Source organism: Aulostomus chinensis, chromosome 1 (assembly GCF_037954235.1).
Source record: "Aulostomus chinensis isolate RoL2024-O1b breed Wild chromosome 1, RoL_Achi_v1.0, whole genome shotgun sequence".
Lineage (NCBI taxonomy): Eukaryota > Metazoa > Chordata > Actinopteri > Syngnathiformes > Aulostomidae > Aulostomus > Aulostomus chinensis.
This window is the reverse complement of record NC_141320.1, coordinates 42,121,865-42,146,173: the sequence shown is the minus strand read 5'-3', so window position 1 is coordinate 42,146,173 and position 24,309 is coordinate 42,121,865. Positions and strand designations below refer to the sequence as shown.

General features: G+C 40.3%; 1 protein-coding gene and 2 non-coding genes across 3 annotated transcripts in view; 1 reads left to right on the top strand and 2 right to left on the bottom strand.

Annotated features, from left to right (window-relative positions):
- The window catches only part of LOC147271704 (uncharacterized), a 238,291-nt gene that overhangs the window by 170,497 nt on the left and 43,485 nt on the right, over window positions 1–24,309 (bottom strand). The gene's annotated exons all lie outside the window — the stretch shown is intronic.
- trnae-uuc (transfer RNA glutamic acid (anticodon UUC)) lies at window positions 23,288–23,359 on the bottom strand. Its single transcript has one exon. It is a non-coding gene; the product is annotated as a tRNA-Glu (tRNA).
- Window positions 24,156–24,227, top strand: trnaa-ugc (transfer RNA alanine (anticodon UGC)). Its single transcript has one exon. It is a non-coding gene; the product is annotated as a tRNA-Ala (tRNA).

Here is a 24,309-nt window from a genome sequence, read left to right as displayed (position 1 = left end):
TGTAGCAACTCTTACTACATGACTGTCAGCATCACTTTGAGGTTATTCGATGCTTTCACTCCATTACTGTGAGCATCATTTTGAGTTCATTAGCAATTCTTACTACATTACTTTTAGCATCATTTTAAGTTCATTAGCAATTCTTACTGCATCACTGTCGCAATATTTTGAGGTTCGCAGCAACTTTTACTACATTACTGTCGCATTATTTTGAGGTTCGTAGCAACTATTAGGACATGACTGTGAGCATCACTTTGAGGTTATTCGAAACGTTCACTCCATTACTGTTAGCATCGTTTTGAGTTGTAGAGCAATTCTTACTAAATCACTGTCGCATCTTTTTGAGATCTTTAGCAATTCTACTGACATCACTGTCGCATTATTTTGAGGTTCGTAGCAACTCTTACTATATGACTATTAGCATCACTTTGAGGTTGTTCGAAACACGTACTACATTACTGTAAGGATCACTGAGTTGATTAGCAACTATCACTACATTACTGTTAGCATCATTTTGAGTTCATTAGCAATTCTTCCGAAATCACTGTCGCAATATTTTGAGGTTCGTAGCAACTTTTACTACATTACTGTCGCATTATTTTGAGGTTTGTAGTAACTCTGACTACATGACTGTCAGCATCACTTTGAGGTTATTCGATGCTTTCACTCCATTACTGTGAGCATCATTTTGAGTTCATTAGCAATTCTTCCGACATCACTGTCGCAATATTTTGAGGTTCGTAGCAATTCTTACTAAATCACTGTCGCATCATTTTTAGATCTTTAGCAATTCTTCCGACATCACTGTCGCAATATTTTGAGGTTCGTAGCAACTTTTACTACATTACTGTCGCATTATTTTGAGGTTCGTCGCAACTCTTAGTACATGACTGTCAGCATCACTTTGAGGATATTCGAAACGTTCACTCCATTACTGTTAGCATCATTTTGAGATCATTACCAATTCTTCTGACATCACTGTCGCATCATTTTGAGATCTTGAGCAATTATTCCGACATCACTGTCGCATTATTTTGAGGTTCGTAGCTACTCTTACTACATGACTGCTAGCATCACTTTGAGGTTGTTCGAACCACTTACTACATTACTGTAAGCATCACTGACTTGATTAGCAACTATCACTACATTACTGTTAGCATCATTTTAAGTTCATTAGCAATTCTTACTACATCACTGTCGCAATATTTTGAGGTATGTAGCAACTTTTACGACATTACTGTCGCATTATTTTGAGGTTCGTAGCAACTTTTACTACATGACTGTCACATTATTTTGAGGTTTGTAGCAACTCTTACTACATGACTGTCAGCATCACTTTGAGGTTATTCGATGCTTTCACTCCATTACTGTGAGCATCATTTTGAGTTCATTAGCAATTCTTACTACATCACTGTCACAATATTTTGAGGTTCGTAGCAACTTTTACTACATGACTGTCACATTATTTTGAGGTTTGTAGCAACACTTACTACATGACTGTCAGCATCACTTTGAGGTTATTCGATGCTTTCACTCCATTACTGTGAGCATCATTTTGAGTTCATTAGCAATTCTTACTGCATCACTGTCGCAATATTTTGAGGTTCGCAGCAACTTTTACTACATTACTGTCGCATTATTTTGAGGTTCGTAGCAACTATTAGTACATGACTGTTAGCATCACTTTGAGGTTATTCGAAACGTTCACTCCATTACTGTGAGCATCATTTTAAGTTGTTGAGCAATTCTTACTAAATCACTGTCGCATCTTTTTGAGATCTTTAGCAATTCTACTGACATCACTGTCGCATTATTTTGAGGTTCGTAGCAACTCTTACGATATGACTATTAGCATCACTTTGAGGTTGTTCGAAACACGTACTACATTACTGTAAGAATCACTGAGTTGATTAGCAACTATCACTACATTACTGTTAGCATCATTTTGAGTTCATTAGCAATTCTTCCGAAATCACTGTCGCAATATTTTGAGGTTCGTAGCAACTTTTACTACATTACTGTCGCATTATTTTGAGGTTTGTAGCAACTCTGACTACATGACTGTCAGCATCACTTTGAGGTTATTCGATGCTTTCACTCCATTACTGTGAGCATCATTTTGAGTCCATTAGCAATTCTTACTACATCACTGTCGCATCATTTTGAGATCATTTGCAATTCTTCCGACATCACTTTCACATTATTTTGAGGTTCGGAGCAACTCTTACTTCATTACTTTCAGCATCACTTTGAGGTTGTTCGAAACACTTACTACATTACTGTAAGCATCACTGAGTTTATTAGCAACTATCACTACATTACTGTTAGCATCATTTTGAGGTTAGAAGCAACTGTTAATACATGACTGACAGCATCACTTTTTGGTTTTTTCGAAACACTTACTACATTACTGTAAGCATCACTGAGTTCATTAGCAACTATCACTACATTACTGTTAGCATCATTTTGAGTTCATTTGCAATTCTTCCGACATCACTGTCGCAATATTTTGAGGTTCGTAGCAACACTTACTACATGACTGTCAGCATCACTTTGAGGTTATTCTAAACTTTCACTCCATTACTGTTAGCATCATTTTGAGTTCATGAGCAAGTCTTCCTACATTACTGTCAGCATCAGTTTGAGTTCATTAGCAACTATCACTACATTACTTTTAGCATCATTTTGAGGTTAGAAGCAACTCTTACTACATGACTGTCAGCGTCACTTTGAGGTTGTTCGAAACACTTACTTCATTACTGTAAGCATTACTGAGTTGATTAGCAACTATCACTACATTACTTTTAGCATCATTTTGAGTTTATTAGCAACTATCACTACATTACTGTTAGCTTCATTTTGAGTTTATTAGCAATTCATAGACATCACTGTAGCATTAAATTGAGGTTAGTAGCAACTCTTACTACATGACTGTCAGCATCACTTTGAGGTTGTTTGAAACACTTACTACATTCCTGTAAGCATCACTGAGTTTATTAGCAACTATCACTACATTACTGTTAGCATCATTTTGAGGTTAGAAGCAACTGTTACTACATGACTGACAGCATCACTTTTAGGTTTTTCGAAACACTTACTACATTACAGTAAGCATAACTGAGTTAATTAGCAACTATCACTACATTACTGTTAGCATCATTTTGAGTTCATTAGCAATTCTTCTGACATCACTGTCGCATTATTTTGAGGTTCGTAGCAACTCTTACTAAATGACTGTCAGCATCACTTTGAGGTTTTTCGAAAGTTTCACTCCATTACTGTTAGCATCATCTTGAGTTCATTAGCGATTCTTACTACATCACTGTCGCATCATTTTGAGATCATTAGCAATTCTTCCGACATCACTGTCGCATTATTTTGAGGTTCGTAGCAACTCTTACTACATTATTGTTGCATTATTTTAAGGTTCGTAGCAACACTTACTACATTACTGTCAGCATCACTTTGAGTTTTTTAGCAACTATCACTACATAACTGTTAGCATCATTTTGAGTTGATGAGCAATTCTCACGACATCACTGTAGCATTAAATTGAGTTCATTAGCAACTCTTACTAAATGACTGTCAGCATCACTTTGAGGTTGTTCGAAACTCTTACTACATTACTGTAAGCATTACTGAGTTTCTTAGCAACTATCACTCCATTTCTGTTAGCATCATCTTGAGTTCATTAGCAATTCTTCCGACATCACTGTCGCAATATTTTGAGGTTCGTAGCAACTTTTACTACATTGCTGTCGCATTATTTTGAGGTTCGTCGCAACTCTTAGTACATGACTGTCAGCATCACTTTGAGGATATTCGAAACGTTCACTCCATTACTGTTAGCATCATTTTGAGATCATTACCAATTCTTCTGACATCACTGTCGCATCATTTTGAGATCTTTAGCAATTATTCCGACATCACTGTCGCATTATTTTGAGGTTCGTAGTTTCTCTTACTACATGACTGCTAGCATCACTTTGAGGTTTTTACTTGCTTACCACTTACTACATTACTGTAAGCATCACTGACTTGATTAGCAACTATCACTACATTACTGTTAGCATCATTTTAAGTTCATTAGCAATTCTTACTACATCACTGTCGCAATATTTTGAGGTATGTAGCAACTTTTACTACATTACTGTCGCATTATTTTGAGGTTCGTAGCAACTCTTAGTACATGACTGTCAGCATCACTTTGAGGTTATTCGAAACAGTTACTACATTACTGTAAGCATCACTGAGTTGATTAGCAACTATCTCTACATTACTGTTAGCATCATTTTGAGTTCATTAGCAATTCTTCCGACATCACTGTCGCAATATTTTGAGGTTCGTAGCAACTTTTACTACATAACTGTCGCATTATTTTGAGTTTCGTAGCAACTCTTAGTAAATGTCTGTCAGCATCAATTTGAGGTTATTCGAAACACTTACTACATTACTGTAAGCATCACTGAGTTGATTAGCAACTATCACTACATTACTGTTAGCATCATTTTGAGTTCATTAGCAATTCTTCCGACATCACTGTCGCAATATTTTGAGGTTCATAGCAATTCTTCCTAAATCACTGTCGCATCATTTTTAGATCTTTAGCAATTCTTCTGACATCACTGTCGCATTATTTTGAGGTTCGTAGCAACTCTTACTAAATGACTGTCAGCATCACTTTGAGGTTGTTCGAAACTCTTACTACATTACTTTAAGCATCACTGAGTTTCTTAGCAACTATCGCTACATTACTGTGAGCATCATCTTGAGTTCATTATCAATTCTTCCGACATCACTATCGCAATATTTTGAGGTTCGTAGCAACTTTTACTACATGACTGTCGCATTATTTTGAGATTTGTAGCAACACTTATGACATGACTGTCAGCATCACTTTGAGGTTATTCGAAAGTTTCAATCCATTACTTTTAGCATCATTTTGAGTTCATTAGCGATTCTTACTTCATCACTGTCGCATCATTTTGAGATCATTAGCAATTCTTCCGACATCACTGTCGCATTATTTTGAGGTTCGTAGCAACTCTTACTACATTATTGTTGCATTATTTTAAGGTTCGTAGCAACACTTATTACATTACTGTCAGCATAACTTTGAGTTTTTTAGCAACTATCACTACATAACTGTTAACATTATTTTGAGTTGTTGAGCAATTCTCACGACATAACTGTAGCATTAAATTGAGTTCATTAGCAACTCTTACTAAATGACTGTCAGCATCACTTTGAGGTTGTTCGAAACTCTTACTACATTACTGTAAGCATCACTGAGTTTCTTAGCAACTATCACTACATTACTTTTAGCATCATCTTTAGTTCATTAGCAATTCTTCCGACATCACTGTCGCAATATTTTGAGGTTCGTAGCAACTTTTACTACATTACTGTCGCATTATTTTGAGGTTCGTAGCAACACTTACTACATGACTGTCAGCATCACTTTGAGGTTATTCGAAAGTTTCACTCCATTACTGTTAGCATCATCTTGAGTTCATTAGCAATTCTTCCGACATCACTGTCGCAATATTTTGAGGTTCGTAGCAACTTTTACTACGTTGCTGTTGCATTATTTAGAGATTCGTAGCAACTCTGACTACATGACTGTCAGCATCACTTTGAGGATATTCGAAACGTTCACTCCATTACTGTTAGCATCATTTTGAGATCATTACCAATTCTTCCGACATCACTGTCACATTATTTTGAGGTTCGTAGCTACTCTTACTACATGACTGCTAGCATCACTTTGAGGTTGTTCGAACCACTTACTACATTACTGTAAGCATCACTGACTTGATTAGCAACTATCACTACATTACTGTTAGCATCATTTTAAGTTCATTAGCAATTCTTACTACATCACTGTCGCAATATTTTGAGGTATGAAGCAACTTTTACTACATTACTGTCGCATTATTTTGAGGTTCGTAGCAACTCTTACTACATGACTGTCAGCATCACTTTGAGGTTATTTGAAACAGTTACTACATTACTGTAAGCATCACTGAGTTGATTAGCAACTATCACTACATTACTGTTAGCATCATTTTGAGTTCATTAGCAATTCTTCCGACATCACTGTCGCAATATTTTGAGGTTCGTAGCAACTTTTACTACATAACTGTCGCATTATTTTGAGTTTCGTAGCAACTCTTAGTACATGACTGTCAGCATCACTTTGAGGTTATTCGAAACACTTACTACATTACTGTAAGCATCACTGAGTTGATTAGCAACTATCACTACATGACTGTTAGCATCATTTTGAGTTCATTAGCAATTCTTCCGACATCACTGTCGCAATATTTTGAGGTTCGTAGCAATTCTTACTAAATCACTGTCGCATCATTTTTAGATCTTTGGCAATTCTTCTGACATCACTGTCGCATTATTTTGAGGTTCGTAGCAACTCTTACTAAATGACTGTCAGCATCACTTTGAGGTTGTTCGAAACTCTTACTACATTACTTTAAGCATCACTGAGTTTCTTAGCAACTATCGCTACATTACTGTTAGCATCATCTTGAGTTCATTATCAATTCTTCCGACATCACGATCGCAATATTTTGAGGTTCGTAGCAACTTTTACTACATTACTGTCGCATTATTTTGAGATTTGTAAAAACACTTACGACATGACTGTCAGCATCACTTTGAGGTTATTCGAAAGTTTCACTCCATTACTGTTAGCATCATTTTGAGTTCATTAGTGATTCTTACTACATCACTGTCGCATCATTTTGAGATCATTAGCAATTCTTCCGACATCACTGTCGCATTATTTTGAGGTTCGTAGCAACTCTTACTACATTATTGTTGCATTATTTTAAGGTCCGTAGCAACATTTACTACATTACTGTCAGCATCACTTTGAGTTTTTTAGCAACTATCACTACATAACTGTTAGCATCATTTTGAGTTGTTGAGCAATTCTCACGACATCACTGTAGCATTAAATTGAGTTCATTCGCAACTCTTACTAAAGACTGTCAGCATCACTTTGAGGTTGTTCGAAACTCTTACTACATTACTGTAAGCATCACTGAGTTTCTTAGCAACTATCACTACATTACTGTTTGCATCATCTTGAGTTCATTAGCAATTCTTCCGACATCACTGTCGCAATATTTTGAGGTTCGTAACAACTTTTACTACATTACTGTCGCATTATTTTGAGGTTCGTAGCAACACTTACTACATGACTGTCAGCATCACTTTGAGGTTATTCGAAAGTTTCACTCCATTACTGTTAGCATCATCTTGAGTTCATTAGCAATTCTTCCGACATCACTGTCGCAATATTTTGAGGTTCGTAGCAACTTTTACTACATTACTGTCGCATTATTTTGAGGTTCGTCGCAACTCTTAGTACATGACTGTCAGCATCACTTTGAGGATATTCGAAACGTTCACTCCATTACTATTAGCATCATTTTGAGATCATTACCAATTCTTCTGACATCACTGTCGCATCATTTTGAGATCTTGAGCAATTATTCCGACATCACTGTCGCATTATTTTGAGGTTCGTAGCTACTCTTACTACATGACTGCTAGCATCACTTTGAGGTTGTTCGAACCACTTACTACATTACTGTAAGCATCACTGACTTGATTAGCAACTATCACTACATTACTGTTAGCATCATTTTAAGTTCATTAGCAATTCTTACGACATCACTGTCGCAATATTTTGAGGTATGTAGCAACTTTTACGACATTACTGTCGCATTATTTTGAAGTTCGGAGCAACTGTTACTACATGACTGTCAGCATCACTTTGAGGTTATTCGAAACAGTTACTACATTACTGTAAGCATCACTGAGTTGATTAGCAACTATCACTACATTACTGTTAGCATCATTTTGAGTTCATTAGCAATTCTTCCGACATCACTGTCGCAATATTTTGAGGTTCGTAGCAACTTTTACTACATAACTGTCGCATTATTTTGAGTTTCGTAGCAACTCTTCGTACATGACTGTCAGCATCACTTTGAGGTTATTCGAAACACTTACTACATTACTGTAAGCATCACTGAGTTGATTAGCAACTATCACTACATGACTGTTAGCATCATTTTGAGTTCATTAGCAATTCTTCCGACATCACTGTCGCAATATTTTGAGGTTCGTAGCAATTCTTACTAAATCACTGTCGCATCATTTTTAGATCTTTGGCAATTCTTCTGACATCACTGTCGCATTATTTTGAGGTTCGTAGCAACTCTTACTAAATGACTGTCAGCATCACTTTGAGGTTGTTCGAAACTCTTACTACATTACTTTAAGCATCACTGAGTTTCTTAGCAACTATCGCTACATTACTGTTAGCATCATCTTGAGTTCATTATCAATTCTTCCGACATCACGATCGCAATATTTTGAGGTTCGTAGCAACTTTTACTACATTACTGTCGCATTATTTTGAGATTTGTAAAAACACTTACGACATGACTGTCAGCATCACTTTGAGGTTATTCGAAAGTTTCACTCCATTACTGTTAGCATCATTTTGAGTTCATTAGTGATTCTTACTACATCACTGTCGCATCATTTTGAGATCATTAGCAATTCTTCCGACATCACTGTCGCATTATTTTGAGGTTCGTAGCAACTCTTACTACATTATTGTTGCATTATTTTAAGGTCCGTAGCAACATTTACTACATTACTGTCAGCATCACTTTGAGTTTTTTAGCAACTATCACTACATAACTGTTAGCATCATTTTGAGTTGTTGAGCAATTCTCACGACATCACTGTAGCATTAAATTGAGTTCATTAGCAACTCTTACTAAAGACTGTCAGCATCACTTTGAGGTTGTTCGAAACTCTTACTACATTACTGTAAGCATCACTGAGTTTCTTAGCAACTATCACTACATTACTGTTTGCATCATCTTGAGTTCATTAGCAATTCTTCCGACATCACTGTCGCAATATTTTGAGGTTCGTAACAACTTTTACTACATTACTGTCGCATTATTTTGAGGTTCGTAGCAACACTTACTACATGACTGTCAGCATCACTTTGAGGTTATTCGAAAGTTTCACTCCATTACTGTTAGCATCATCTTGAGTTCATTAGCAATTCTTCCGACATCACTGTCGCAATATTTTGAGGTTCGTAGCAACTTTTACTACATTACTGTCGCATTATTTTGAGGTTCGTCGCAACTCTTAGTACATGACTGTCAGCATCACTTTGAGGATATTCGAAACGTTCACTCCATTACTATTAGCATCATTTTGAGATCATTACCAATTCTTCTGACATCACTGTCGCATCATTTTGAGATCTTGAGCAATTATTCCGACATCACTGTCGCATTATTTTGAGGTTCGTAGCTACTCTTACTACATGACTGCTAGCATCACTTTGAGGTTGTTCGTACCACTTACTACATTACTGTAAGCATCACTGACTTGATTAGCAACTATCACTACATTACTGTTAGCATCATTTTAAGTTCATTAGCAATTCTTACGACATCACTGTCGCAATATTTTGAGGTATGTAGCAACTTTTACGACATTACTGTCGCATTATTTTGAAGTTCGGAGCAACTGTTACTACATGACTGTCAGCATCACTTTGAGGTTATTCGAAACAGTTACTACATTACTGTAAGCATCACTGAGTTGATTAGCAACTATCACTACATTACTGTTAGCATCATTTTGAGTTCATTAGCAATTCTTCCGACATCACTGTCGCAATATTTTGAGGTTCGTAGCAACTTTTACTACATAACTGTCGCATTATTTTGAGTTTCGTAGCAACTCTTCGTACATGACTGTCAGCATCACTTTGAGGTTATTCGAAACACTTACTACATTACTGTAGGCATCACTGAGTTGATTAGCAACTATCACTACATTACTGTTAGCATCATTTTGAGTTCATTAGCAATTCTTCCGACATCACTGTCGCAATATTTTGAGGTTCGTAGCAATTCTTACTAAATCACTGTCGCATCATTTTTAGATCTTTAGCAATTCTTCTGACATCACTGCCGCATTATTTTGAGGTTCGTAGCAACTCTTTCTAAATGACTGTCAGCATCACTTTGAGGTTGTTCGAAACTCTTACGACATTACTTCAAGCATCACTGAGTTTCTTAGCAACTATCGCTACATTACTGTTAGCATCATCTTGAGTTCATTATCAATTCTTCTGTCATCACTATCGCAATATTTTGAGGTTCGTAGCAACTTTTACAACATGACTGTCGCATTATTTTGAGATTTGTAGAAAAACTTACGACATGACTGTCAGCATCACTTTGAGGTTATTCGAAAGTTTCACTCCATTACTGTTAGCATCATTTTGAGTTCATTAGCGATTCTTACTACATCACTGTCGCATCATTTTGAGATCATTAGCAATTCTTCCGACATCACTGTCGCATTATTTTGAGGTTCGTAGCAACTCTTACTACATTATTGTTGCATTATTTTAAGGTTCGTAGCAACACTTACTAAATGACTTTCAGCATCAATTTGAGGTTGTTCGAAACTCTTACTACATTACTGTAAGCATCACTGAGTTTCTTAGCAACTATCACTACATTACTGTTAGCATCATCTTGAGTTCATTAGCAATTCTTCCGACATCACTGTCGCAATATTTTGAGGTTCGTAGCAACTTTTACTACATTACTGTCGCATTATTTTGAGGTTCGTAGCAACACTTACTTCATGACTGTCAGCATCACTTTGAGGTTATTCGAAAGTTTCACTCCATTACTTTTAGCATCATCTTGAGTTCATTAGCAATTCTTCCGACATCACTGTCGCAATATTTTGAGGTTCGTAGCAACTTTTACTACATTACTGTCGCATTATTTTGAGGTTCGTCGCAACTCTTAGTACATGACTGTCAGCATCACTTTAAGGATATTCGAAACGTTCACTCCATTACTGTTAGCATCATTTTGAGATCATTACCAATTCTTCTGACATCACTGTCGCATCATTTTGAGATCTTTAGCAATTATTCCGACATCACTGTCGCATTATTTTGAGGTTCGTAGCTACTCTTACTACATGACTGCTTGCATCACTTTGAGGTTGTTCGAACCACTTACTACATTAATGTAAGCATCACTGACTTGATTAGCAACTATCACTACATTACTGTTAGCATCATTTTGAGTTCATTAGCAATTCTTCCGACATCACTGTTGCAATATTTTGAGGTTCGTAGCAACTTTTACTGCATAACTGTCGCATTATTTTGAGTTTCGTAGCAACTCTTCGTACATGACTGTCAGCATCACTTTGATGTTGTTCGAAACACTTACTACATTACTGTAAGCATCACTGAGTTGATTAGCAACTATCACTACATTACTGTTAGCATCATTTTGAGTTCATTAGCAATTCTTCCGACATCACTGTCGCAATATTTTGAGGTTCGTAGCAATTCTTACTAAATCACTGTCGCATCATTTTTAGATGTTTAGCAATTCTTCTGACATCACTGTCGCATTATTTTGAGGTTCGTAGCAACTCTTACTAAATGACTGTCAGCATCACTTTGAGGTTGTTCGAAACTCTGACTACATTACTTTAAGCATCACTGAGTTTCTTAGCAACTATCGCTACATTACTGTTAGCATCATCTTGAGTTCATTATCAATTCTTCGGACATCACTATCGCAATATTTTGAGGTTCGTAGCAACTTTTACTACATGACTGTCGCATTATTTTGAGATTTGTAGCAACACTTACGACATGACTGTCAGCATCACTTTGAGGTTATTCGAAAGTTTCACTCCATTACTGTTAGCATCATTTTGAGTTCATTCGCGATTCTTACGACATCACTGTCGCATCATTTTGAGATCATTAGCAATTCTTCCGACATCACTGTCGCATTATTTTGAGGTTCGGAGCAACTCTTGCTACATGACTGTCAGCATCACTTTGAGGTTATTCGAAACAATTACTACATTACTGCAAGCATCACTGAGTTGATAAGCAACTATCACTACATTACTTTTTGCATCATTTTAAGTTCATTAGCAATTCTTCTGACATTACTGTCGCATTATTTTGAGGTTCGTAGCAACTCTTACTACATGACTGTCAGCATCACTTTGAGGTTGTTCGAAACACTTACTACATTACTGTAAGCATCACTGAGTTGATTAGCAACTATCACTACATTACTGTTAGCATCATTTTGAGTTCATTAGCAATTCTTCCGACATCACCATCGCAATATTTTGAGGTTCGTAGCAACTTTTACTACATTACTGTCGCATTATTTTGAGGTTCGTAGCAACACTTACTACATGACTGTCAGCATCACTTTGAGGTTATACGAAAGTTTCACTCCATTACTGTTAGCATCATTTTGAGTTCATTAGCAATTCTTACTACATCACTGTCGCATCATTTTGAGATCATTAGCAATTCTTCTGACATCACTGTCGCAATATTTTGAGGTTTGTAGCAACTCTTACTACATTATTGTTGTATTATTTTAAGGTTCATAGCAACTCTTACTACATTACTGTTAGCATCACTTTGAATTTATTAGCAACTATCACTACATTACTGTGCGCATCTTTTTGAGTTGTTGAGCAATTCTCACGACATCACTGTAGCATTAAATTGAGTTCATTTGCAACTCTTACTACATTACTGTAAGCATCACTTTGAAGTTGTTCGAAACTCTTACTACATTACTGTAAGCATCACTGAGTTTCTGAGCAACTATCACTACATTACTGTTAGCATCATCTTGAGTTCATTCGCAATTCTTCCGACATCACTGTCGCAATATTTTGAGGTTCGTAGCAAGTTTTACTACATTACTGTCCCATCACTTTGAGGTTCGTAGCAACACTTACTACATGACTGTCAGCATCACTTTGAGGTTATTCGAAAGTTTCACTCCATGACTGTTAGCATCATCTTGAGTTCATTAGCAATTCTTACTACATCACTGTCGCATCATTTTGAGATCATTAGCAATTCTTCCGACATCACTGTCGCAATATTTTGAGGTTCGTAGCAACTCTTACTACATTACTGTCAGCATCACTTTGAGGTTGTTGGAAACACTTACTACATCACTGTCAGCATCACTGAGTTGATTAGCAACTATCACTACATAACTGTTAGCATCATTTTGAGGTTAGAAGCAACTTTTACTACATGACTGTCAGCATCACTTTGAGGTTATTCGAAAGTTTCACTCCATTACTGTTAGCATCATTTTGAGTTCATTAGCAATTCTTCCGACATCACTGTCGCAATATTTTGAGGTTCATAGCAACACTTACTACATGACTGTCAGCATCACTTTGAGGTTATTTCGAAACTTTCACTCCATTACTGTTAGCATCATTTTGAGTTCATTAGCAATTCTTACTACATCACTGTCTCATCATTTTGAGATCATTCGCGATTCTTACTACATCACTGTCGTATTATTTTGAGGTTCGTAGCAACTCTTACTACATGACTGTCAGCATCACTTTGAGGTTTTTCGAAACTTTCACTACATTTCTGTTCGCATCATTTTGAGTTCTTTAGCAATTCTTCCGACATCACTGTAGCATTATTTTGAGGTTTTGAGGTACCTTTGTTTGTAACCGATCTGCTGACCAGCGAGACGCCACCACGCACGGCTGTCTTCTCTGTAAAGGACGGAGAGGAAGTGGAAAGGACGGAGAAGGGTCGGACCAGGTCTATTTCTAGGTGACCACTCACTATCGTCTGCCACACTGCCCCTCACGGTGGGGAGTGTAGCGCTATGCTGCCACAGTACATTTGTTTCATTCTTTTGCTCTTGCACTTTAATTAAAATGGACTTGACTTGAGAATGTTTTGTTTCAAAATATAGAAGAATTCCCAGATTTATAGGTAGCATGAGTATGAAGTTGCACTTGCACCCGGTGGGAAAATGTCCTCTGCATTTGACTCTCACTATGTAGGAGCAGTGGTAGCAGTGTCAGCCTGGGGGCTTGGTCAAGATCAATGACAGGAGTAGCAGACAGGTAATATCCATAGCATGCATGTTGTTTTAGAGGAGTAAGGGTACACTGTTGGTCTCTCACCTGATGCGCTGTCATCAGCACAAATGATCTGTTCCTAAACATCAAAATCTACCATCCCCCCTGATTGTTTTTTACAACTGGAGTACTGGTTAACACTTTAGAAAGCCTTCATTCAGAGCTGTGAAGAACCTTGAACCTGATATCCCAGACATCAAAGTGGGCCACTAACTGGCCAGATGAAGCTATGCTAGGCTGCTGTACTCTGAAGAGCTAAAGTAGCAGCTTCTGAGAGGGATGCTAACCTGGATGTGTTCATCTCCTACTTTAATATCAGCGGCCCAACTTGGAGCTCTGACAGCCTCCAGCTTGTTGTTCCTGTTTCTGCTTCAGTCAGCAGGGAACTCCAACCTGCAATAGAATCTTCAACAACAATGGAATAGAAAAGTGAGGAAGAAAAACTAGAATAAACTTACAAAGCTGAGAAATGTTCATGAAGAAGAAAGGCACACGTTATGATTGAGGCCAGAAACTAAAACTCCACACCAAATGTACTTTGACTTGTAGGATAATGAACTTGAATGTGTTGAAACAGCAGATCAATGAATCCACTACCACACAACAAGATGATGACCCCCTACCACAAGATGGCGTCACAGATCCTGACGCTCTGAGCAGGAAACACAGAGCAAAACATTACAACAAAGCTCCTGTTGTTCCCTCCAGGAAAAACTGTGGCTCTGATGAGAAGAAGGATCCTAGCCTCCTCTGAGGATCCATGGCCGCACCATTGGGTAGAAGGACGATGGGGTCGGCACCAGGAGGAACCCTGGTGTCTCCGATGCAGGGAAGATGGAGCAGTGAAGAGACCACATTGTGGCGTCCTAAAGAGGACATTTGGTGGAGCCTGAGACAGCAAACATCACGCCCCCTTCATCAGAAGAACCACAGCACCAGAAGAAAGAATCCTGGCAGTGACGACAGGGAGGATCAGGGTGACCTCCTCACCTCCACCTTTGAACCTTCAAATGAACTTTAAAAAGCTTTAGAGTGGAGAAGGATTTTAAAACATTTTATTGTTTTTTCCTTTCATTCTCATTTGTGCGATTGTCTGATTTATTAGAAATAAACACTGTCTGCTGGGTTTACATTGACTGTGATTCTCTTTTTTGCATGCAAGTTGAAAGTTATGCCAATAAAAACCACGAGTATTTGAAGACCAAAGGAAGAACCCCCAAAGTCAGGACCCTGAGATCAAAGTGAGCGCTCTGATCTCAGAGGTCTGGGATGTTTCCCATCCCATGGCCCTTCAAATAAGAGCCCTGTGTCTCTGTCTCAAAGTTTTAAACCATATTTGTTTTTTTAAATTAAAACCAGACGACCACTGTGGTCCTTTTTACACGGTAAGTAAAGCACAGATGCCCTGGTGGACCTGTTGGCACCCTGGACTTTGAATCCAGTGACCTGAGTCCAAGTCTCAGTTCCAGCAGGTTTCCTGCAGCCTTCAGCAGAGCTGCCATGTTTCTCTGTAGAGAACTAAGTGATGCTCTCAGCAGGTTGAGAGCACCACCAACAAGTGAGGGATGAACCTCTGACTTCCTTCTTGTCAAACAGGAAACTCCTAATACCTCATTTGAGTAAAGTACCTCATATTCCTGACATCCAAGTAGTAGTGAAGTGGAGGAAGAAGGTAGGAGATCTCCAACAGGATCCTTCTTCCCTCTGTCCTCCTTGATCTCATGGATCACCACAGTCAAGGGGAGACCCAAGCTCCCGGATGGATCTGGCACTCAGGAACTGCTGAGTTCCTGAGTTCAGCAGAGGAGGCAAAGGAGCTTCCCTGTGATGGTCCAACATCGCCTGGTTTCCTCCAACATGGAGCAGCCACCAAACTCTAACTTCAATGTTGGATCAAAGTCTGCTGAAGAAATGTGTTTTCTCTCAATTCACATTTTGTCCATTAACTTCATAATCAGAGTCTCCATCTCATCACATGACTAAAGTCTGGGTTCTGTATTGGTGGTAAAATATCCTTCCATGCCCCTCACTAGTTTGCACACAGAAAAGCATATTTTACTGGTTTCAGACCTCTTAGCTTGTTCTCTCTCTTAAACCAGCTGAGGCAGCTTTCATTGTGTGATTTATTTTAAAATATAAATATGGAACAGAACCATTGGAATCAGATGTCAGGACATTTGAAGGAATGTCAATCTCCTGTTGAAATGTTGCAGTGTGCAGCTGAGGCTCTCTGGCAGTGGCACCAGGAGCCCCAATGGCAGAACCTGGACCCTCCTGGAGGAGAACCACAGGTGAGGGCCTTCTTGGCTCCAGATTGATGGAAATCAAGTGTCTGAGGCTGTTAGCAGCCATTAAGTTGATCTGGTTGGCACTGGTATTTGTTCTTGCTGCAGCTCAGGAGTGATTCAGGAGAAGAGGTTCAGAACAGCCAAGGTTGGGGACTGGAATTTTAAAGTTTCCCCTGGAACCAGACAACCTTGGAGGGTAAAAGCTCCAATCATAGCCACTCAGATGCAGCAGCAGAAGAAGCTGTCATCCACCCTGACAGTCAGAGCATCAAGTCAAGGAAACATCACCATCTTGTAGTTCCAAACCTTCACCTGTCAGATTCAGCTACTTCTTATTGTGGGACTTTAAACTTGAACACAATGGAATTTGGACAAGGAGTTTTCCTTCCAGTCCAAACATCATCGTCCAGCCTCCAACCAGAGGTCCATCAGTTATCATGGAGCCACAGGTGGAGTCTGGGTTCTTTTCTGGAATGAGACGGCAATGAGAGTCCTGCCAAGTGACATCACTGACATGACAGGATGACTTCAGTCATGTGACTGATGTCATCCAGTCACGTGACTGGATGACTTCAGTCACATTACTGGATGACAGTGCAGATTCCAATGTAGAGGTTGGGGAAATAGTCTCTGAGAATCCAGCTTGAACCCACGCCCTCCTTGTTCTTCAAAAACCCAAACAGCGACCATCAGTCTCCCTCCAATCCTGTACTTGGTTCAGTGTTGCTGTTCCATTTTGCAGCAGTAGGTGTCCCTGTGATACCAGGTTCAGTTCAAGATTCCCAACTCCAGCTCATGTTGGTGACCTCAGTGGCAGGTAAAATGGCGCTTCAGTGGATCATGTGATCAACTCATGTGTGTCCTCAGTGCTCCACAGGTCTGTCAAATGTTCTGTAAAATAGTTGGACCCAGCAGAGCTGCTAGATTAGGAGTTGATGGAGTCGTTGCAGATACCAGGGTCCAAAGTCCAGCTTGAACCTGGTTTGTGCAGTTCTTTGTCAAGCTAGCAGCCATTCTTTTCACTGCCAAGCTAAAGTGACTTCTGTCAACAAAGGTCAACATACAAAAGGATATTTCTACTGGCAGTTGAAGATTTTGATCAAACTCCTTTTTCAGAGCTGGAACCTTCCTCTTGTGTCAGCTTTCTGTTCCCATCTCTATGGTAACGGTCAGTTTTGACCCACGTCTTCAATCAGCTGTCAAATAAACTAAAACAATTTTCTATCCTCCAAGTTGTTTCCATCTCTTGTTTCCTTGTTAGGCTTCCTTATCCATGGAAATATTGGCTTGAATATTTAGTTGTGGGCCTCTGGACCTTTTTTTAGTCACTAAACCCTCAATTTCAGTTAAAAAAATGGTAAAATGAAACTCAAGAAAATCCTAGAAATAAACCAAAGGTTGTTGTGTTTCCTGACCGTTACTGAGGGTGTTAGAACACATCTCTGACATGGACTGGTTTGATTTAGTATTCATTTTAATATCATTAACTATTGGAACATCCATGGTGTTATGGTCAGTTTAGACCACAGGTGTCAAACTGATCCAGTAAAGGGCCGTGTGGCTGCAGGTTTTCATTCCAACCGAGGAAAAGCAACACCTGAATCTACTTAAATCAATCAACCTGTGTCCACACAGCTCATTGGTTGGATTGCGTGTTGCTTTTGCTAGGTTGGAATGAAAACCTGCAGCCACATGGCCCTTTACTGGATCAGTTTGACACCCCTGGTTTAGACCCTCATATATTTACTTCAAGAAAAAGGCAAAAAAGTCTTTTTTTCAGCAACAGAACTCTAATACAAACACAAAATGAAAAGCAGAACAAGCCAGAACCCAAAATATGGATTTGGAAGATCAACAAACAACAACCAGTCAAGCAAATCAAACCAACAGAAACCAGTTACTGGTTCAAAACCAGTAAAAAACAAAAACAGAAGAAAAGTCTCTGTGTGTAAGAACATGCATGTGTGTGTGTGTGTGTGTGTGTGTGTGTGTGTGTGTGTGTGTCAAAAACTGACCCACTTCTTTTGCCAACATGAGCCCACAGTGGTGGTGTCTCTAAAGAGGTGGAGCTCTGTCCTTCACCTGCTAGGTTCCAGCAGGCAGCTCAGGTCTAGTTTTCTTCACTGAGCCTCCATGATGAGTTTCCTCTGAGAAGTTCTTGTCCAAGGTCCCAGCTGGTAAAATCATTGTCACCAGTGATACTGGGACCCTGCAGTCCAGTGGTCTTATCAGGACCACACTGGACCTGCCGTCTTTGTTTGTTGTGTTGTTGTGCAGGTCGATGGGAGAACGAGGCTGATGAGAGTCCCTGAAGCTCCCATGACTGGGAGAGGAGTTGCTGGCAGAGTTGCTGACAGTGCACTTCTGACTTCAGGTTTGGCTCTGATTGTTGCTTTGTCATCTTATTTTGATAACTGGGTCCAGACAGACCCTCACTATTTGATCATTCAGTGAACAACATTTGTTGGTTTTATTTTGTTGAACTAGAGGTTCCTGACAAAGTCAGAAAGCCTTGATGCAGTCAACAAGTTGATGTGCTTCTTTGATGCATTTAGAATCTCCAACAGGTCCCACAGGAGGAAGGTTAAATCATGTGACCATCATCATAACAGCTGTTGACCTTGTTTAACTAGTTGGTGGTGCTAAATATTGCCAGCTTGCTAACGTTAACTAGCTAACATTGCTAGCTAGCGAATATTATTTTCTAACTTCAGGCCTAAATTTTGGATTGATTGTTAAAATTGCTCACCTCACCTTTGTAACACCAGGTTTTGTCTTGATGATGTCATTGTCACTGCCTTTCTGATTCTAAAATATAAATGCATCCAAGAATAAAAATGTTAAACTGCCCCTCCATGGAAACATCATATTTAATATATTGCAATATTCTTTTACAGTGTACTACACTATATTTTTGTTTTATCAGAGAGGCTTTAATGTCTGTCTTTGATCTCTAAACTCTGACTCTGATGTCATTGGTGCTGACTGAATTCTACCACCTGACAGACTGGGAAGGCTCATATTGGTGATGTCATCATAAATATATGAAGGTCTTGTTTCAAAGTAACTTGTTATTTTGTTCTTGGTTGTCATGGTGACTCGTGGTATCAGGGCTCCATTGATGATGGCATTTTGTCGTGGTTGTGTACGTGTGACACTCAAGGTGAACGTACTCACAGTTGATTGGACCAACTCAGATCAGCTGTTCTGAACCTGATACTCAGAGTTTCCATCTCAGTGTCAACTCAGGAGTGACTTAGGAGAAGAGTTTCAGAACAGCCACAGTTGGGGGACTTCCATCCAGCAGCCATTTTCTATCCCTGTAAGGGAGTGAAGGGATCTGGAGCTGCTGGGTTCAGGTGGATCCAGAACACAAGATGGAGGTCAGTCAGGACCCCAGAAGGAGACCAGCATCTGGAAGGTGGAGATGCTTTAATCTGACACCGTTGTGTCAACAGTTCTGAAATCAGAACAAATATAAACAGTCGTATTTCCACCTGCTACTCCTGCATATATTCAAGTGAACAGGAACACAGATTCATGCTCAACTTCTCCTGTGTGTTCATCCACAGCCACTAAACAACAACAACCAAACAAAGGGGGTTTGCTAGCATGGCTGCTGAGGTAGAAAGGCTCTGTTTAAATTGGGTCCTTTTACCATTTTTTTCCCGGCTTCTTCAAGCGGTGCTGTCGTCACTTCCTGTGACCGTGGGAGGGAAGGGGTCACCCTTCAGAATAAGTTTGAAATCATTGTTACTTCCTCTTCAACATGCCTTTAGCAGACCAACTCAGTGAATAGTTCAGTGAGGTAGTGTGGCTGAGCGGTCTAAGGTGTTGGATTTAGACTCCAGTCTCTGAGGAGGTGTTGGTTCAAATCCCACCACTGCCATCATGTCCCAGGTCACTGGAGAGGTGTGGCAGGTCTCTCCCAGCCTCTCTGTGCTGGAGGTGTTGGCTGCTTTTATCACTCTGGGAAGAAAATGTCCTGAACTTGAGGTGTTCTCCTCATCTTGAACTCTCCAAAACAACAATGTGCAGTAACGCTGAGCTGCCTTCAAGCCAACAACATGGGCACAGTGTACCCAGAGCCACAGGCTCCTCCCAGTATATGCAGCACTGCCAGTGACCTCTGCTCCAGTGTAACAGTGACTCTCCAAACTGAAGCTGATCCAGGACCAGCTCAGGAGGAGCCATGGAGCAGACAGGCTCTCTGATTTAATGCTGCTGTCTATTGAGAGGAACATCCCAGTTGACTCAAACAAGGCTGCTGATGTCTTCAAACCCAGGACCAGAAGAAGAACCGTCCTCTGAGTCCACAGACCTGAGCACCGCTGCTCTGACTACCAGGTTACCTCCTGGTTATCAGGGTGAAGTCATGGTGAGGTCGTCAGTTGTTCCTGGTGTTTTATTACAGAGGCCTGGGAGTTAAACACTGAATTAAATCATTTTAATTCTTTACTTGAAGTTTCCTGCTGTTTAGCTGGAAATGTTTGACAACTTCCTCCATGCTGGTGCCCCATCACACACAACAGGTGCACTTGTCCTCTTTTCACCTCTGACCCTCAAACATTCCACCAGTGAACGTCCAGAAATTGAAGCATCAACAGTTCAGCAACAATTAATTCTTCAAATCACCTCTGAAATAAGAGATGAATCTTTACCTGCTGAGGCTTCAGAGCCAAATTGTGAACCTTCAACTCTCACATTCCTGTTCTTGTCTCAATCCTGCTCTCCTAAATCAAGACCTGTTCAATAGATGGTAGAACAGAGAGGAGCAGAGGAAGAGAGCTGGGCCAGAACCCAGAGGTTGATGGATCAAAACCATCCTCTGCTAAAAGAAAGGAGCCAAATAAACCTGGTTGTTTTGAAATGTGGATCTGTTAAAAAGAGGTGGAAATCAGAATTCAAACCATTGGGAGAGTTAATAACATTCTACTTTACCACTGAAGCAAAAGTAGACTTCAGAAGGTTTTAGTGATTCAACATAGCAGCTAAGTTTCCATTTCTATACTGATTGTCTGCAATGGTTCGTGGGGGTGGAGCCTATCACAGCTGACATCAGGTGAGGAGGGGGTTCACCCTTGATGGGTCGCCAGTCCATCCCAGGACCAACACACACAGACAGACAACCATTCACTCTCACAGTCATTTAGAGTGTTCAGGTAACCACTACCCTCTTGATGTCTTTGGACTGTGGGAGGAAGCTGGAGAACCAGAGAGAACCCACACAGAGACAGGGAGAACCTGCAGGAGGGGTGGAGATCGATGAGTCCTGGAGACGTTCAATAATGCCCACAACTTTGGCACCAGGAAGACAGCAGGTGATGGCACCTGGGAGTTCAACAGACCTGATGATTGAACCACCAATCACAAGGATTTCAGCCTCCATTGTAAACAGAGAGTTTAGATGAGAGAGAACCTGCTGTCAGCCTCACCAGTCAGGGCAGTGGCAGAGGCAGCAGAGTTGAATGAAGCAGGACCACCTGGCAGGTCTCAGCTGGAGGTGATGTGTCTTCTTGCATGAAAACATACAATGCAGGCTTTGGAACTGAAACCTCATCTGCACAATTAGAAAGGACCTGTTCCTGAACCACAGGCTCATCAGTCCTGCTAAGATCACGGGCGCTGCTGAGACACTGTTGGAGACACTGTTGGAGACACTGGCACAACCAGGGGTGGCACCAAGAGCGACTGGTGACTATTGCAAAGTACACAGGTAGGTGACCACTGCTGGAACATTCATGCTGAACAAGCAGGATCTCAAACATTGGTATTCTACTTAGGTGGCGCTACAGAGTTGGATGTACTATTTTGACTACTCTGACTTTGCCTACATGCAGGAATGCTGCCCAGGCCTGTGCACTGCTAATGGGACTGATGGGTGCCCTCAACCTTGCATGTCCCCCACGATTGTGCTACACTTCTGAAGTGTTTCAAAAACTTCTCTTGGATCTGGATGGACTTCAACTGTCCCCCAAAGTCCACGCATTAAAGGTGAAATTGTCTTGAATGAAGATTTGAAGTGACAAACTTCACAATGCCAAACCGATGAGGTCAGGTTTGAATGGATGAATGTTGCAGTTGAACAAGATTTGAAAGCACTTTGATGAAGTGTTTCAGGAGTTCTTGTCACGCTCACTGACTGTTACACACTTACGCTCACACACTCTCACACACTCACTTTACAGATGTGCGGTACACACACGGTGAAGAGGTTTTTGCTAAGAACATTTTGTTTTGTTTTTTTAAGAACTTTTTTTTGTTTTTTTAAGAACATTTTGGTTAGTTTTTTCCTGAAAGTACTTGTAATACATTGATTCTTAAAAATAAATATGTATTTGTACTTTGACTACTCTAAATTGACCGTAGGTATGAATGTGAGTGTGAATGGTTGTTCGTTTCTCTATGTTGGCCCACCGATGGACTGGCGACCTGTTCAGGGTTCAGCCCGTTGACGCTGGGATAGGCTCCACCCCCCCGTGACCCTTAATGTGTAGGAATGAGCGGAAGACAATGTATGGATGGATGTATTTATTTGTACTGTATTTTAGTTGTGTGATCCTCTTCCTGAGCCTGTCTACCTGGACAGTGAGGACCAACAGGACATCCTTGGTGCCTTTCTGAAGGCAGTACTTCATAGAACACCAACACAACTGAGCTTGATGGATGAAGTGCAGTTCATCTTTGGTGTTCTAGTTCCTGAGGGAGGCCTCACCATGGATATACTTTACAGAGTTTGTCCTTGCAGGAGTCAGTGACTTAATAGAGTCTAACAAAGGGTTGAACCTGAATGAGACAGTCACCCTTCAACATGGGGCCATGGCAGAGTGAACCAAGAACACTACAATGGGGGTGAGAGTGGAGCCATGATGGATTCACAGTTCATCACCTCCACCATCATGTGGACCACCTGATCACCTCTCCCTCAACCTCTAAATAACTCATTCCCTGACCGGGAATCGAACCCGGGCCACGGTGGTGAAAGCGCAGAATCCTAGCCACTAGACCATCAGGGACCACACTGAGCTCTCCAACAACAGAGACTATAGACAATGACTCAAGAACACAGGACTCTGTTGTCTCAGCTTGAGATGCAGAGGGTCCACCAAGACCACCAGACACCTCAGCCCCCTAAAGACAGTCCACCCCCAGGATCCTGCACCCCTCTGCTCCAACTCAGCCCTCCATTCATAACTGACTTTGTCTCAGTCTCTTCACAATGCCAGTCACTGAAACACTGACAATGTGATGGGGCTTCCTGTCTTTACTGCATTTTCTTCAAGGCTCACTACTGCTACTTCCTACAGTCGTCTCTACTGTGTACTTGTACTACCAGTTGTTATGAGCAACTGTGGATTTCTAAATATTTCAGTCCTCAGTTTGCAACTGTATAGTGATGATGGGTCAGTTTAGAGCTGTCAATCAATGTTAATAATTGATCTTAACATCTGTACATTATTTTAGGAACACAAATACTTTTACTTCATTCTGAGGATGAGCAGACGTTCAATATAATTCTCATTTCCTGGTCAAAGACTCCTGCTAGTCAGAGAGGATCTGGGCTGGATTGGAAAGCTTCAGAGAGGGAAACCTTCACTCTGGATTGGACTGAGAACGCAGCAGCCTCAGCTTCCTGGAGCCTGACTTGCCTCTGTGGTCTAAGGCTGTGTGGGCTGACATCACAGTGAAACTACTGAGATCACAGAGCCTTTGAGATCACAGGCTGACTTCCTTTTGATCCCTAAAATGAAGAATAAAAATGTTGTGTCTGTGTTTGTGTTCCTGCATCAGTTAAAGAGTGACTCTGACAGAGGGGATGTAGCTCAGTGGTAGAGCGCATGCTTTGCATGTATGAGGCCCCGGGTTCAATCCCCGGCAACTCCAACTGGTCCTTTGGAGCCTTCATCTTGTCAGCTAAATTGATCATTAAATGTGACAACAGTTGATAACAAACTACCAGAAGAGA